The following is a 15,111-nucleotide window of genomic DNA, read 5'->3' as shown; positions in this document are numbered from 1 at the left end:
TTATTTACAGGGTCGAATCACTAACACATCAAACTTTGGAAAGCAATTTTCAGGTTTTGTGTAGCAATGCGAGCATACTTTTCGATGGCAAGGCCCGTGAATTTTTCTGGAGATTCCATAAAACACAAAGGTTAGTTATGGTTAGTTGGGGTCCTCTCTGCCAAGCCTTGCGAAAACAGTTCCGCGACACTAAAACTGACGTCGATATAGTTGAGGCCATACGAGATAGGAAACAACGAGAAAAGGAGAAATTCTATGCGTTTTACGATGCGATCGTCCAACTTATGGATTGCTTGTAAGCTCCACTATCGGAGAAGACCGTTGTTGAAATTTTAAAAAGGAATCTAAGGCCCGAAATTCGGCATGAGTTGCTGAACGTAAACATAAATTCGGTGGATAGCATGCGAGAGATTTGCAGGCGTAGGGAGAGGTTCCTGAAAGATATCAAGCGGAGCTGTGGGTATCAAAAGGGGCTCCATTTCGTAAACAGGTGGCAGAGCTGCTAGAGGAAACTATGTCAGATGATGCCACAGAATTTTCCGATCAGGAAGGCGACTTAGAAATCGGAGCTATGGCACTAGTGTGTTGGAATTGTCACAAAGAGGGACACCGCTATCAGGATTGCGAAAGTAAGCGAAAGATTTTCTGCTACGGCTGTGGCACTCCAAATGTGTACAAACCCTCGTGTGGCAAGTGCCTAAAAAAACGGGAAAACGAGCACACATATCCGTCAGCCGCCGTGTGTTCAACGTCGAAGGCCGACCATCTCCGAAGCAAGCGTGTAGATAATATTAAATCAACTCCGTCCGAAATAAATCCTCACGATTCCGAAAACTTTTCCAGCCAACCCATCTGTTGGCCCACAATCTTAAATATAAATTCTAATTTGAGGTCAACTAATCAGCTGATCCGGCCGCAATCACAATCCAGAAGTTCTAGGCGAATGCGAGAATTTTGGAAAACAGTCAAAACGATAAATAGTATCCGTTACAAACCGAAAGATAAGCGTCCTTATGCGGAAGTCCGTGTCCTCGATCGGGTAGTTTTAGGGTTGTTAGACACAGGGGCGGCTATAAGTGCGATAGGGGGAAATTTGGCGCAGCAGGTCATAAGGACTAAAATACATTTTAAGAGAGGAACCTTTTTCGCATCCACGGCTGATGGGAAAAATCAGGAAGTAATAGGTCGTCTTAAAACCCCTGTGGAATATAAACAAGCAATCAGAGAACTTGACCTTCATATAATTCCATCCCTTAGTCAGGATTTATATCTTGGCATCGATTTTTGGGAAGTTTTTGACCTTCTACCGCCGGAAATGCAGGTTTCAGAAATCACCTCCGAGTCGCATAGTTTATCGCTTAGCCAAAAGGAAGATTTACAGCGGGTCATTGTTTCCATCTTTCTCTGTATCTGGGCTAGGGAAGACATCCTTGTTGTCACATTCCATCGATGTGGGGGATGCTAAGCCGGTCAAGCAGAGACACTTCCCCGTGTCACCGGCTGTAGAGAAATTGCTCTATGCCGAAGTAGAAAGGATGCTCAAGCTAGGGGTAATCGAAGAATCCGAAAGTGCTTGGTCATCGCCCGTAGTGCTAGTGCAAAAGCCAGGTAAGGTGAGGCTATATTTGGATAGTAGGAAAGTGAATGCTGTGACTAGGAGGTATGCATATCCGTTGCCACAAATTGATGGTATTCTGGGCCGGTTGCCAAGAGCAATGTTTATATCAAGTCTGGACCTAAAAGATGCATATTGGCAGATACCACTTGATCCGAAATCAAGGGAATTGACAGCATTTACTATTCCTGGAAAGCCTTTATACCAATATAATGTTATGCCTTTTGCGTTGACGAACGCATCACAAACCATGACCCGACTTATGGACAAGGTGATCCCGGCCGAACTTCGAAATGAGGTATTCGTTTACCTAGACGATTTATTAATCATATCCGATTGTTTCGAGTCTCATCTCAGGGTTTTGAAATTAGTAGCCAAGCATGTGCAAGCCGCAGGTCTCACGCTAAACGTTGAAAAGAGCAAATTCTGTAGGCGTTTTGTAAAGTGATTAGGTCATATAGTTGGAGAGGGCGTAATTCAGACAGATCCAGAAAAGATCTCGGACTTTCCGTTGCCTAAAACATTAAAAGCCTTGAGAAGATTTTTAGGAATGGCCGGTTGGTACCGGAAGTTTATTGATAACTTTGCCTTGGTTGTGTCGCCTCTCACCGACCTGTTGAAGCTAAAACAGAAATTCTTTATGACAGCCGAAGGGCAACAAGTTTTTGGAAAGTTAAAAGAGATGCTATGTACTGCACCTGTGCTTCATTGCGATGCAAGCCAAACTGGCGTTGGAGGGGTATTAGTTCAGAAAACAGCTGAGGGGGATGAATATCCATTAGCTTTCGTATCCAAGAAGTTAAATAAGGCACAAAGGAACTACTCCGTCATGCGTCTCATGACGCAGACCGACTTGCACTCTAGACTCGCCAGGTGGGCTCTAAAACTACAAGGTTTCAAATTTAAAATCGAGCATAGAAGTGGGCGACTAAATGTTGTCCCAGATGCCTTGTCCAGGGTGAATGAAGATGTGGTGGCGGCCTTAGATGCTAGGCAAGGGCTTCTCATCGATTTGGAGTCGCCAGCGTTCAAGTCAAATGAGTATTTAACTTTGATGGAGCGGTTAAGGCAAATGCGAACAAGCTTCCAGATCTTAGAGTCGTCGATGAGCGAGTTTATAAAAAAACGGAGCATGCCACGGGTGAAATTCTCCATGACAATTTCATATGGAAGTTGTGGATACCCCAAGAGTTGGTCTCAGAGGTTTTAAGCAAGTCGCATGATCAGCCGTTGGCATCTCATGGAGGCATTCACAAGACGTTAGAGAGAGTGCGTAGGTACTATTTTTGGCCAAGTTTGGTAAGAGATGTGAAGGCTCATGTACTGGGGTGTGATACTTGTAAAATAACCAAGGCGTCAAACAGAATTCAGCGACCGCCAATGCGTTCCGCTGCAGAGTCTGAAAGGTTCTTTCAAAAATTATATATAGACTGGGGCCCCTATCCGAGGTCGAGAAGCGGGCATGTTATTATTCATTATTCATTAATCTAAATTTGTATTTTTAAAAGCAGTGAAGAAGCTGACGTCGGAGGTGGTAGTAAAATATCTCCAGGAAGATTTATTTCATACTTTCGGTGTTCCTGAAACCATCATCTCGGATAACGGATCCCAGTTTAAGGCAGAAGCGTTTCAAGAGGAGGATCAATAAAGTATCTCACACGTTCACCGCAGTTTATTCACCACAAGCGAATGCCTCGGAACGAGTCAACCGTTCAGTAATTGCGGCGATACGTTCTTATGTTAGGTCCGATCAAAAAGACTGGGATAAACAACTTAGCAGTATATGTTGCGCGTTGCGAACAGCCGTTCATTCCAGCATAGGAACTTCTCCGTATTACTTGGTTGGGATATAGTGCTAAACTTGGTCCAGCGTACTTGAAGGCACGGATAAAGAAGAAAATAGGAAGTTGCTACTACGATTTGGAGGATCTCCAGGGTCGTTCAGTCGGTCGTTATCACTCGAAGGATTTAAAACAATAGCTGCTCCAAGCATTGGTGGTATCAGTCTTGGGAGTCTGACCCCCAAGTCTGATCTTGAGTGGGGGGTTTTTGTAACGCTTGTTGCAGCAGGAAAGTGTCGCTCTCTGTGGGATGGGGGAGAAACTGGTAAGATTTGGTCGTTGCTTTGCGAGGCGCCACCTAGATCTGAAAAGTGCGGGATCGGGTTATGACTCTTGAAAAGAGAAATTAACAGGGCCAAATGTCAGGCTGTTCACGTTCTAAACTCCCGTTGGGGAGCGTTCTAATGCCTTCCCGCTTATTTGGCAAGCGTCTAATCGGTCTATTCCCTTTTAGTGGCCTGAGCACGCGTTTCAATCCCTCGCAGAGTTTTATAAGTAACCGTTTCAAATCAAAGTTTAAATTAGAAAGAAATTAAAGTATGGTTATCTTTCGCGAGTGAACTATTTTTAATTATTGGAGTTCAAGCTGCATTGATTGGCCTGGGAAGAACAGAATACATACGTTTTCCCAGTCGGTAAGGAAAAATTGATCGTCGGCGGCTTACGCTCCAGGTTGGGTACATGGCCATTTTTTAGAGTTTGGCGTATCAGCGACCGGATAAAGGGCCGCTTTAAGACAAATGTTATAGCCGGAGAGACTACCACCCAAGCTGTTCATCACCCGCATGAGCATTTTCGCATTGTGTTTATTGGTCACGGGACGTCGGCTCATTGGAGTTCAGGGGAAGAGATTGGCTGGTCGAAAGTCGTCTGAGTAGTCAAATTTTATTTTGGGCGACCCGCTAAATTTCAAAGTTATTGCCCAGCGGTGCAAATGAAACGAGAAAACAAATTTGCCATTCCTTGGATTTGTCGTGACTGCGCGGCCCAAGCAAAAGCAGTTAAAAGTCGGAGTTAAAGCGAGCAGCAGCAAAGCTGCGATATAGCGTAATCGCGAGAACATCACATGTAGATAAGTTTAGTTCTTAGTTTTGTTTGTTAGTTTGTAGTTAATATATATATTCATGATGATCGGTGCGTAATGGCCAATATAAAAAGGCTGGAGTCGCGAGTGTGAAAATCGGGAATGAAGTTTGTGTCAAGAAAGAAATGACTGATCGGATGTGAAGGGACTCTGGACCTTTGTCCTAATGAGGGTTTTTTTTTTATATATGTTATGCAAGTTATTTTTTCCTCCAAGCCCCACAGCCTTGACATCCACGGCAAAGCGCTTTCTCCGTTGGATCTCCAGAGGATATATTTGGGTGAGTGATTCCGGCAGCCAATGCGCCGAGTTTAACCTTAATTATTGAACGTGCGTTATAACATATGTATGTAAATCCTCCCTCATAAAAGAAAGGGAATAGATGCCTTTTTTTTAAGTTCCTATACTGCGCAAGATCGCAAAAGAAAATTTGGCGAAGGTAACAAGGAGAAACTCGGATAATAATTAATCTAACCTAAAATTCAATCAGCTCAATCCGTTTCTTTTACACACTATTAAAATCTCGATTTCATTCGCATTCTTCTTTGCACGCTGTACTGAAAACGAAAACGTTTTCCGTCATCTCGGTTAACAAACATTTAAAATCTGCATGTTAAGTTACACAACCAAGTATATTCTTTTAATCATGGCTAGTGTCCAACGACTGTTCTTAGTTTGTAGCGAATACAAAATTTATAATGTTTTGAGTATATCCTAATTTTTGCCTTCAGTTAGTAGGAACCCTGTAGACCATATAAGAGGGCCATTCCCAAATATAATGTTCGAGGAGAAGCATCAAATGGCCATTGGAAGGGTGGGGGACGCATTAGCCTCAATTACATCTGAGGTTAAAAAAATTCTCGCTGTCTGTTTTAGTGAGCATATGATAGCCCGGTCTCAAGAGTTTGTGTAATGTAATGGTCAATATCTTATTGCTTGTCGTAGCACGCATATTTTTGATTCTAATAATAAGAAAAGGCACCTCTAAGGGGAACAGTCCGAACACCATCACCATCACCGTTAGCCGACGAGCAGATAGCCGGAACAAATTGCGTGCGCTCGTTCCCTTTAGCTAACACCAGGCCTGAAGAAATTCGTTACAGCGCAAGGCGATTTGTAGCATTCTGCAACTATTATCGTCGATTTATAAGGAACTTCGCCGACTATTCACGGCACATAACTAGATTATGTGAAAAGAATGTCTCTTTTGAATGGTCAAGCTAATGCCAGAACGCATTCGAATACCTTAAAGAAAATCTTATGCACCCCACATTATTACAATATCCTGATTTTCGCAAAGAATTTTGCATTATAACCGATGCTAGTAAACAAGCTTGCGGAGCAGTTCTAACTCAGAACCGTAACGGGATTCAGCTCCCAATAGCTTATGCATCACGTTCATTTACAAAAGAATAAAGCAATAAGAGTACAACGGAACAAGAACTAGCGGCAATTCATTGGGCAATTACCCATTTTAGACCATATATTTATGGCAAACATTTCACAGACCTTTAACGTACCTATTTTCTATGAGTAATCCCATTTTTAAATTAACTCGCATGCGGTTAAACCTTGAAAAATACGACTTTACTGTGGAGAACCTAAAGGGGAAAGATAATTTTATAGCAGACGAACTCTCGCGTATAAATATAACAGAACTCAAAGACATGCAACATAAAGTCCTAAAAGTCACTACCAGGTAACAAAGTAGACAAGATAAAAACTGTACAGTAACAAAGGCAAAGTATCCAAAATGTATCTAAGCCCAACGTACACGAAGTCATAACAAATGATGAAGTCCGAAAAGTAGTGACCTTGCGAATAACTGAATCTATTTGTTTACTAAAACGAGGAAATAAAGTTATTGCAAGAATTGATGTTGACGATTTATATACCAATGGAATGATTGATTTAGGTCAGTTCTTCCAAAGGCTTGAAATGCAAGCCGGTAACCTAAAAATCAGCCAACTCAAATTGGCACCGAGTGAAAAAATCTTTGAAACCATTATAATAGATAATTTCAAAAATACGGATAATATAAAATTAAAATCAGTAAGAGTAGCGCTACTCCAGCTGGTGACCATTATAAAAACTGAAAAAGATATACAATCAATACTGTCTAGATATCATGACGATACAATTCAAGGAGGTCATGCAGGCATTACAAGAACGCTAGCAAAAAAAAAAAAACACTATTATTGGAAAAATATGACTCTTCATATAAAAGAGTACATACGTAGATGTCATAAATACCAAATGTCGAAAACAACGACACATACAAAGACCCCAATGACTCACACAGAAACCCCAACAAATGCTTTTGATATAGTGATAGTGGACACACTACCGATATCAGAATATGGCAACGAATACATCGTCACACTTATATGTGATTTAACGAAGTATCTTGTAACCATACCGGTTGCAAACAAAAGCGCAAATACTGTCGCGAAAGCTATATTTGAAAATTTTATACTAAAGTACGGTCCAATGAAGACGTTCATTTCGGACATTGGTACCGAGTATAAAAATAAAGTAATTTTAGATATTTGCAAATACATGAAAGTAGAAAACCAAACATCTACCGCATATCATCACCAAACTTTAGGGACAATAGAACGAAGTCATAGAACATTCAATGAATACATTCGTTCATACATCTCTGCAGATAAAACTGATTGGGACGTTTGGATACAATATTTTACATATTATTTCAACACAACACCGTCAGTCATGCATGATTACTGTCCATATGAACTAGTCTTCGCAAATTTTAATAAGACAGATAGAATAGAATAGATAGATAATGTAGAAGATTACTCTAAGGAAATAAAATTTAGATTCCAAATAGCATATAAAAGAGCTAGACTTATGTTAGAAAAAGCGAAATCTTATAGAAAACAACTTAATGATAAGAAAACTTCAGATTTTCAATTAAAAATAGGAGATAAAGTTATACTAAGGAACGAAACGGGTCATAAGATAGATCCAGTATATTTAGGTCCTTATACTGTAGAAACCATAGAAGACGGAGATAACATAGTAATTGGAGATACAAAGCAAAAGAAAGAAAAAGTACATAAGGATAGACTAAAAATATATAATCAATGAAACGTTTCTTTTTACTTAAGAAAAGGTCTGATCAACCACAAAAAAAAAACAAAAAAAAAAAAAGCAAAACAAAAAAAATTATTTTTCCTTCTAAGAAAGTAAAACATAAAATAAAAAAAAAACCTATTTCAACATACATTTTTTTTATTATTCTGTCATTACACAAAAATGCTTTGAGACAAAACATTGACAATAATTAATAAGAAAAATCAATATCATTAAAAAAAAAATTAATAAATTTTTAAAAATATTAATATTGAGAACTAAATGACTACATGTATTACGTCATTTCTTAAAAAGGGAGGTGTAGCATATCTACCCTATAAATATACTAAATTAATGGGTACATCTTATCTTCAAAACATTGTGACACTATGTCATAACAAACATAACGCTTAAGTACCCAAAAGACCACCAACAATTACACAAGTGTTCCAGCGCTCAAGTAATATGATCTAACGCTTATACATAAGCCGATAGCGGAGCGTGGGAATGCTGAGCATGCACCTTGCAGCTCAAGTAGTCAGAACATACATGACATATGCATGCCTTCTGCATACATATGTATATGTATATGGAACTATATGTATATAATAATAAGTACTATATATACGGGTCAGCTCAGCCCAAGTTGAGCGCATAAGAAACATTCGAATAAAGTAACTCTAACTGAGCAGACGCTCTGACTCTAAAATACTGAACCTTCTTTGGGATCCTTGCGAACATTATACTGTATGCCTAATCTCACTTCCTCACTTTCTAGCTTTTGTTGTTCCTGAGATCTCGACGTTCATACGGACGGACAGACGGACGGACAGACGGACATGGCCAGATCGACTGAGCTATTGATCCTGATCAAGAATATATATACTTTATATGGTCGGAAACGCTTCCTTCCGCCTGTTACATACTTTTCAACGAATCTAGTATACGCTTTTACTCTACGAATAACGGGTATAATAAGGACGAAAGGAGAGACTCAAAGAGCGCTGCAGGTGCAGGGATATAGTGACGCGCGAATGACTAGCTGGCGGTCTACTCTGAATATATGGAATAAAAGGCTTTGACTTTTTATAACAAAAAATCCAAAAATCGATTTTTTTAAGAAAAGCTTAGGGATCATAGTCTGCGAAAATGGAACGATAACGATAAGACCAAGAAAAGGTAAGGGTCATACAAGAATTTAATGACCGCGAACATGTTTAAAGTAAAGTCGTTCATAGGTCTTGCAGCGTATTACACATGCTTTATTAAAGAAAAGGGAAAACAGCTGACACTTCTGACAGATCTAGAAACATTCAAGAGCCGTTAACAACGGCACGCGAATGAGAATGTTAATGCGGAGAAATGCTTTATTTGTGACTTGCACTCTTTAGCCATGATTCAGGACGAAATGGTTCGAAAATTCACGGCACTATAAAAACAAAGTCACAGATATAAGCGCAGTTGAGAAAAGAAGGGAGGTCTTCATAGCCAAGCATAATAATGCTCATAGGTCAGCCTAGGAAAACATTAAACAGTATTTCCGAGTATAAATGACAAGTTTTCATATACATATTTTCCACAAATAAAAACGGAAAGTATGAAATTTCATAATTTTCTGGAATATTTGGAAAAAAAAATCTACATTCGGGAAACAAATAATAAAATTAACAAAAATTTTAATGTTTTCAAAAGTTTGGGAGTGATGGTTTTGGTCGATTTATGGACGTGGCAATCTTGTTAACGAACTTGCGCAGCTATGCTTTCGGAATCTGCATGTCTAATCTTATCTTTTAAGCGTGAATAGTTCCCGAGATCTCAAGGTTCATACGGACGGACAAAAATAAGGACGGAGGACTCGGCTATTGATCCTGATCAAGAATTTATAGTGACATATTCACTCGTTATATAAAAAAGCTAAAGCCGATCTTTTGGAAAGCTTCACTGTTCAAAAGTCTCATAAATAAAATTCTCCCAAGATACGATACGCTTAACGATAACGAGCTTAACGATATGGTAAGCTTGACATATAAAGCTAAGTAGAACTTAAAAGGCTTATGTTAATCCTCTGTAAAAGGTTTGCTGGGCCGAAAGAATACATTTGTAAATTAGTTCAAAACCTCTGGTGAAAACTTATCAAATAAAAATTATTTAAGGAAAATATATTTTTTTTCATTAAATCAATCACCAAAAAAGTTTATTGGCGCTGCCTGTAGGATACTGAATAAAAGTCCTAGTAAACTCGTTATCCTTTGACAATCTAGTGAAAAGAGGAAACTTGTACCTTACCTTTTCTGATTGTACCCGCGAATTGGTTCGTTTAAAGTGACTAAAATCGTTATCCGCACAAGAACCTGTGCGATCGGAGTTAATTTAAAGACCTAATTTTGTGGACGGCTTCGTGATCTCCACTAAGGTGTAATACAATTAAAAGGCGCACAGTGCAGTTCACTAAGACATAAGTCTCGACATATTGTAGCAGTCTGTGAACAAAAACAGTAGCGCACTAAAATCAAAAAAGCGACCGCTACTATTGTATAAAACAACAAAAAGCTATAACAGTGCAGTGCACTTAAGGCATAAGTCTCGATATACTGTAGCAGTCTTTGTACAAGAACAGAAACTAACTTATAAATATAACTAAAATGGCGTTAACAGCGGAAAATCTGTCTCAATTACTTCGGCAAGTACGCTAAGTACCGTAATTCTCAAATCTCAGCTCGTTCATCAGAATACCTTTTGATCTTATACCCTTCGAACGACGTTCAACAGAAGGCGGACATATTTGGAGCCATCGAACATCAAATTGTCGGAGATGCGGAAAAGGTTTTCCAATTGGAATGCACAACAAATGGAAAGTTTTAAGAGACCCCCTAATCACGCCCCTGGAGGAACTACTAGGATGATTGTATCGCACACCTTTTAAGGGTCTAACCCCTTTTAAACAAACGTCTCCTACCAGACAACAGCAACTTAATCAGTACAGAAATTTATACAACAGCTTCAGAACAGACTAACTTCATGACCGCCAACACCCGAAACTACTATCATCAACCTTCAAGTTAAAGATAAGCAAATAACTGTCTGAAGTATGACAGGCTATTCTAAATTAATTTACAAACCAACTAAATAGGTTCACCGATACATCCACTTGGTACAAATCAATCAATTTACATAAAATGAATATAAAGAACTATCTGAACTATAAGGATAAATTAATGATACCTCGCAAAGATGAGATTAAGTTGATTCGCATCCGACTGGGACACACGAATTTAACACATGCACACTATATGAGTAAAAATGCCTCTGCCTTATGTCCTTTTTGTAAAACGAACAACTCGATTACCCTCGAACATTTGCTTACTTTTTGTCCCACCTTTAATCAAATCAGAACCATTATAAAATATTTAAAAGAATGTAACATATATCATATAATATAAAATAAATTAAGATTCATAAGGTTAATCATAGTTGTAGAATTTTATATTAACAATATAAATAATATTTATACCATCCTGTAAATATGTAAAAAAAAAAAACAGACAAATGTACATTAGCCGAAGGCCTCAGTAGCCATGGCTCCAAAAACTGTTCACTTAAACTTTCAAGCTTAAGTCAACTCTTCAAATAAATATTCTAAATTAAACAAATATGTAGACCTTCCAGCCAACGGTCTTTTTCAACAAACACAAATATTCTATATTTATTCATTTTCACCTTATTATGACATTCTATTAGAAAAAAAAATACTAATGGAGAATAACGGTTTAATAGACTACTCTCGGAGGGAAACAATAATTAACGAAAGAACATTCATTCACAAAGACATAGATCCATGTGATGGGGACTCTTCAAAAAACTTTTATGCACTCTTACAAGAAAACAACTTTACATCAGAAATAAACTATGCCATGGACAACAACATAGACTCAGAACACATATACAGACTAAACAATTTAAATAGTGAGGAAAAATACACACTTATACATTTAATAAAAATGACATTCAATATTGCAAAAATGAAAACCTTACATTCACAAGTATAATACGTCATAATATAAAAACCGCTCACAAAAACCCAGTTTTCAAAAGACCATTCTCGTGTCCGTTTGCCTACGAAGCAGAAGTAAATAAGCAAATTGAGAAAATGTTAAAACAAGGCATTGTACGCGAAAGCAACTCCCCTTATTGCAGTCCATTATGGATTGTCCCCAAAAAGATGGATGCCTCTGGCAAACCGAAATTCAGGTTGGTCGTGGACTATCGAAGTCTAAATGAAATAACAATAAATGATAAATTTCCGATTCCTAATATGGACGAATTATTAGGCAAATTAGGAAATTGTTAAAGCAATCGAAAACTGTCCTCTCCCATATACACCAAAAGAAATCAAATCTTTCTTAGGCTTATACGGATATTACCGTAAGTTCATTCCAGACTTTGCAAAGATTGCAAAACCTCTGACAATATTTCTAAAAAAGGAGCTTAAATAGACACAAGAAACGAAGAATACAATAAATCATTTGAAAAATTGAAAACACTTAAAATGAACGACACAATTTTGATTTCACAAAAACATTTCAAGTCACTACTGACGCTAGCAATTTCGTCATAGAGCCGTGTTATCGCAAGACCATAAACCAGTCAGCTTTGCAAGCAGACCATTAAATGATCATAAACAAAATTATAGCACTATTGAAAAAGAACTACTAGCAATCGCTTGGGCAACCAAATATTTCCGCCCATATCCATATGGAGTCCCCTTTGAGATTTTGAGCGATCACAAACCCCTTGTTTGGCTAAACAATATTAAAGAACCTAACATAAAACTACAACGTTGGCCAATTAGACTTAGTGAATATAATTTACAAATCAAATATTTAGAAGGTAAACTAAATCATGTAGCAGACGCCTTATCTCGCGTCAAAATTGAAGAAAACATGGTAGGCGAAGAAGAAAATATTTCAACAGCAGCAAAAATACACAGTTTATCAGAATGCAACGAAACCTACATTGAAATTACAGAAAACCCCATAAACTACTTTGCAAGACAAATTGAATTTATAAAAGATACCGTAGAGACAACAAAATACTTTTCCAAAATAAAACTGACTATCAAATACAATGACCTGACCCTGACAAAGGCAAAAGATATCCTTATTAAATACTTCTTAAATAATAACAGTGTTATTTACCTAGAAAACGATAAAGAATTTACCAATAGAAAACAATCAAGCATTTATCTTGTTTGAATCTGGAACAATACAAGTCCCCATCAATCCCAAGAAACATTTAATAGTATAAGTAAACAATGTCAAGAATTTAAAAATGTCACACAAATTAAATATTTAACCGAGAAAATGGAAAGAGAAATGAATGGCATACGCATCTCAAACCGAAACAAACGAGGACTGGTTAACTATGTAGGTTCCACGTTTAAATATCTTTTTGGCACGCTAGACGAAGACGACAGACAACATATTGAACAACAAATTTCCACTCTATCACAAGACACAGTACAGATCAGCACTCTAAACCACGTTATTGACAATCTCAATAATGGCATAGAAATGATTAACAATAATAATTAATAATTAAGAAAGAACAAAAAATTAATCTATTAATATTTAACATTGAACATTTTGCCGAATATATCGAGGACTTGGAAATGGGTTCACAACTAACACGACTATATTATTTATTTAATATTTAATCCTAAACTACTAAAACATGACAATATTGGCAATGTTAATTACGAAAATCTGATAAACATAAAAACTTCCGCTTTATATAACGTAGCTACCAATGAAATATTCCTAATGTCCCACACTCCTATGAATTCAATTGACCGACCAACTTTCATAATTGCACCTTACCCCGACAATAATTGCAAAATTATTAAGGAAAATATTGAAGGCAAATTCTACTCACATAGCAACTATGCTCTAAATACACAAACAAAGAATATTGTCAAAGACCATTTCATAGCTAACATAATAAAACACGAAACACCAACTATATTCAATACATAAAACCGAATATTATAACCTGGAATATTGCAAGAGAAAAACTTTATCACAATTGTAACGGTCAAGAGATTTATATATAAAAAAATAATAAAATTATAAAAATATCCAACTGCACAGCCGAATTAAAACAAATTACAATGTCTAATAGTATTCAAAAAAACACAATTGTATTATTTACTGAACACAATGTAATAAAAATCGAACCAATGTGACACATAGAAATTAAAGAAATGATTTTGTTAAACAATAAAAGTAACGCAATTTACAGAAACATACTAATAATCTTCATATCTGTTTTAGTTTTAATTTACATATTTTACTTTTATAGGAAATGTAAAACAGCGCCCCACAATATTATTATCTCTTACCTAAAAACAAGTAAAACCACTAACAAAAATATCGAAAAAGAAACAAAATCAAAAACAGAAATAGCTGAAACTTAAAATCCAGTACCAGATTTATATCCAGAAATAATCGCTTGAGGACAAGGTAATATCTAAAAGGTGGGGGAGTGACATATTCACTCTTCATATAAAAAAAACTATAGCCGATCTTTTGGAAAGCTTTAATCTTCATAAATAACATTCTCCCAAGATACCAACCGCTTAACGGTAACTAGCTTAATGGTCTGGTAAGCTTGACATATAAAGCTAAGTAGAACTTAAAAGGCTTCTGTAAAAGGTTTGCTGGGCCGAAAAAATACATTTGTAAATTATTTTATAACTGACCTCTGGTGAAAACTTATCAAATAAAGATTATAAAAGGAAAACATATATTTTTATACCCGTTACTCGTAGAGTAAAAGGGTATACTAGATTCGTTGAAAAGTATGTAACAGGCAGAAGGAAGTGTTTCCGACCATATAAAGTATATATATTCTTGATCAGGATCAATAGCCGAGTCGATTTGGCCATGTCCGTCTGTCCGTCCGTCTGTCTGTCCGTATGAACGTCGAGATCTCAGGAACTACAAAAGCTAGAAAGTTGAGATTAAGCATACAAACTCCAGGGACATATACGCAGCGCAAGTTTGTCGCCCAAAGCTGCCACGCCCACACTTTTGAAAAATGTTTTGATATTTTTTCATATTTGTATTAGTCTTGTAAATTTCTATCGATTTGCCAAAAAACTTTTTGCCACGCCCACTCTAACGCGCACAATCCGCCAAAAACTGTCAGTGTTGAAGACCTCCTTCGCACTTTCAATAGCTGAGTAACGGGTATCAGATAATCGGGGAACTCGACTATAGCGTTCTCTCTTGTTTTTTTATTAAATCAATCACCAAAAACTTTATTACATGTACTATTTACTCGGCTCGCTACAGGTAGTTCTACGATTATGTATGTATATTTTACTTTACATCTATATACATTTATTTATACATTTATATATTTATACCTGTCTAAAGATGTGTTCAGACATGATAAGTAGACAAACTATAAATATG

General features: G+C 37.1%; 1 protein-coding gene across 5 annotated transcripts in view; it reads right to left on the bottom strand.

Moving 5' to 3' along the window:
* Window positions 1-15,111, bottom strand: part of LOC120320432 (dipeptidyl aminopeptidase-like protein 6) — a 410,598-nt gene that overhangs the window by 185,308 nt on the left and 210,179 nt on the right. The gene's annotated exons all lie outside the window — the stretch shown is intronic.

The sequence above is a fragment of the Drosophila yakuba genome, chromosome 2L, assembly GCF_016746365.2.
Source record: "Drosophila yakuba strain Tai18E2 chromosome 2L, Prin_Dyak_Tai18E2_2.1, whole genome shotgun sequence".
Classification (NCBI taxonomy): Eukaryota; Metazoa; Arthropoda; class Insecta; order Diptera; family Drosophilidae; genus Drosophila; species Drosophila yakuba.
This window is presented reverse-complemented; position numbering and strand designations above follow the sequence as displayed.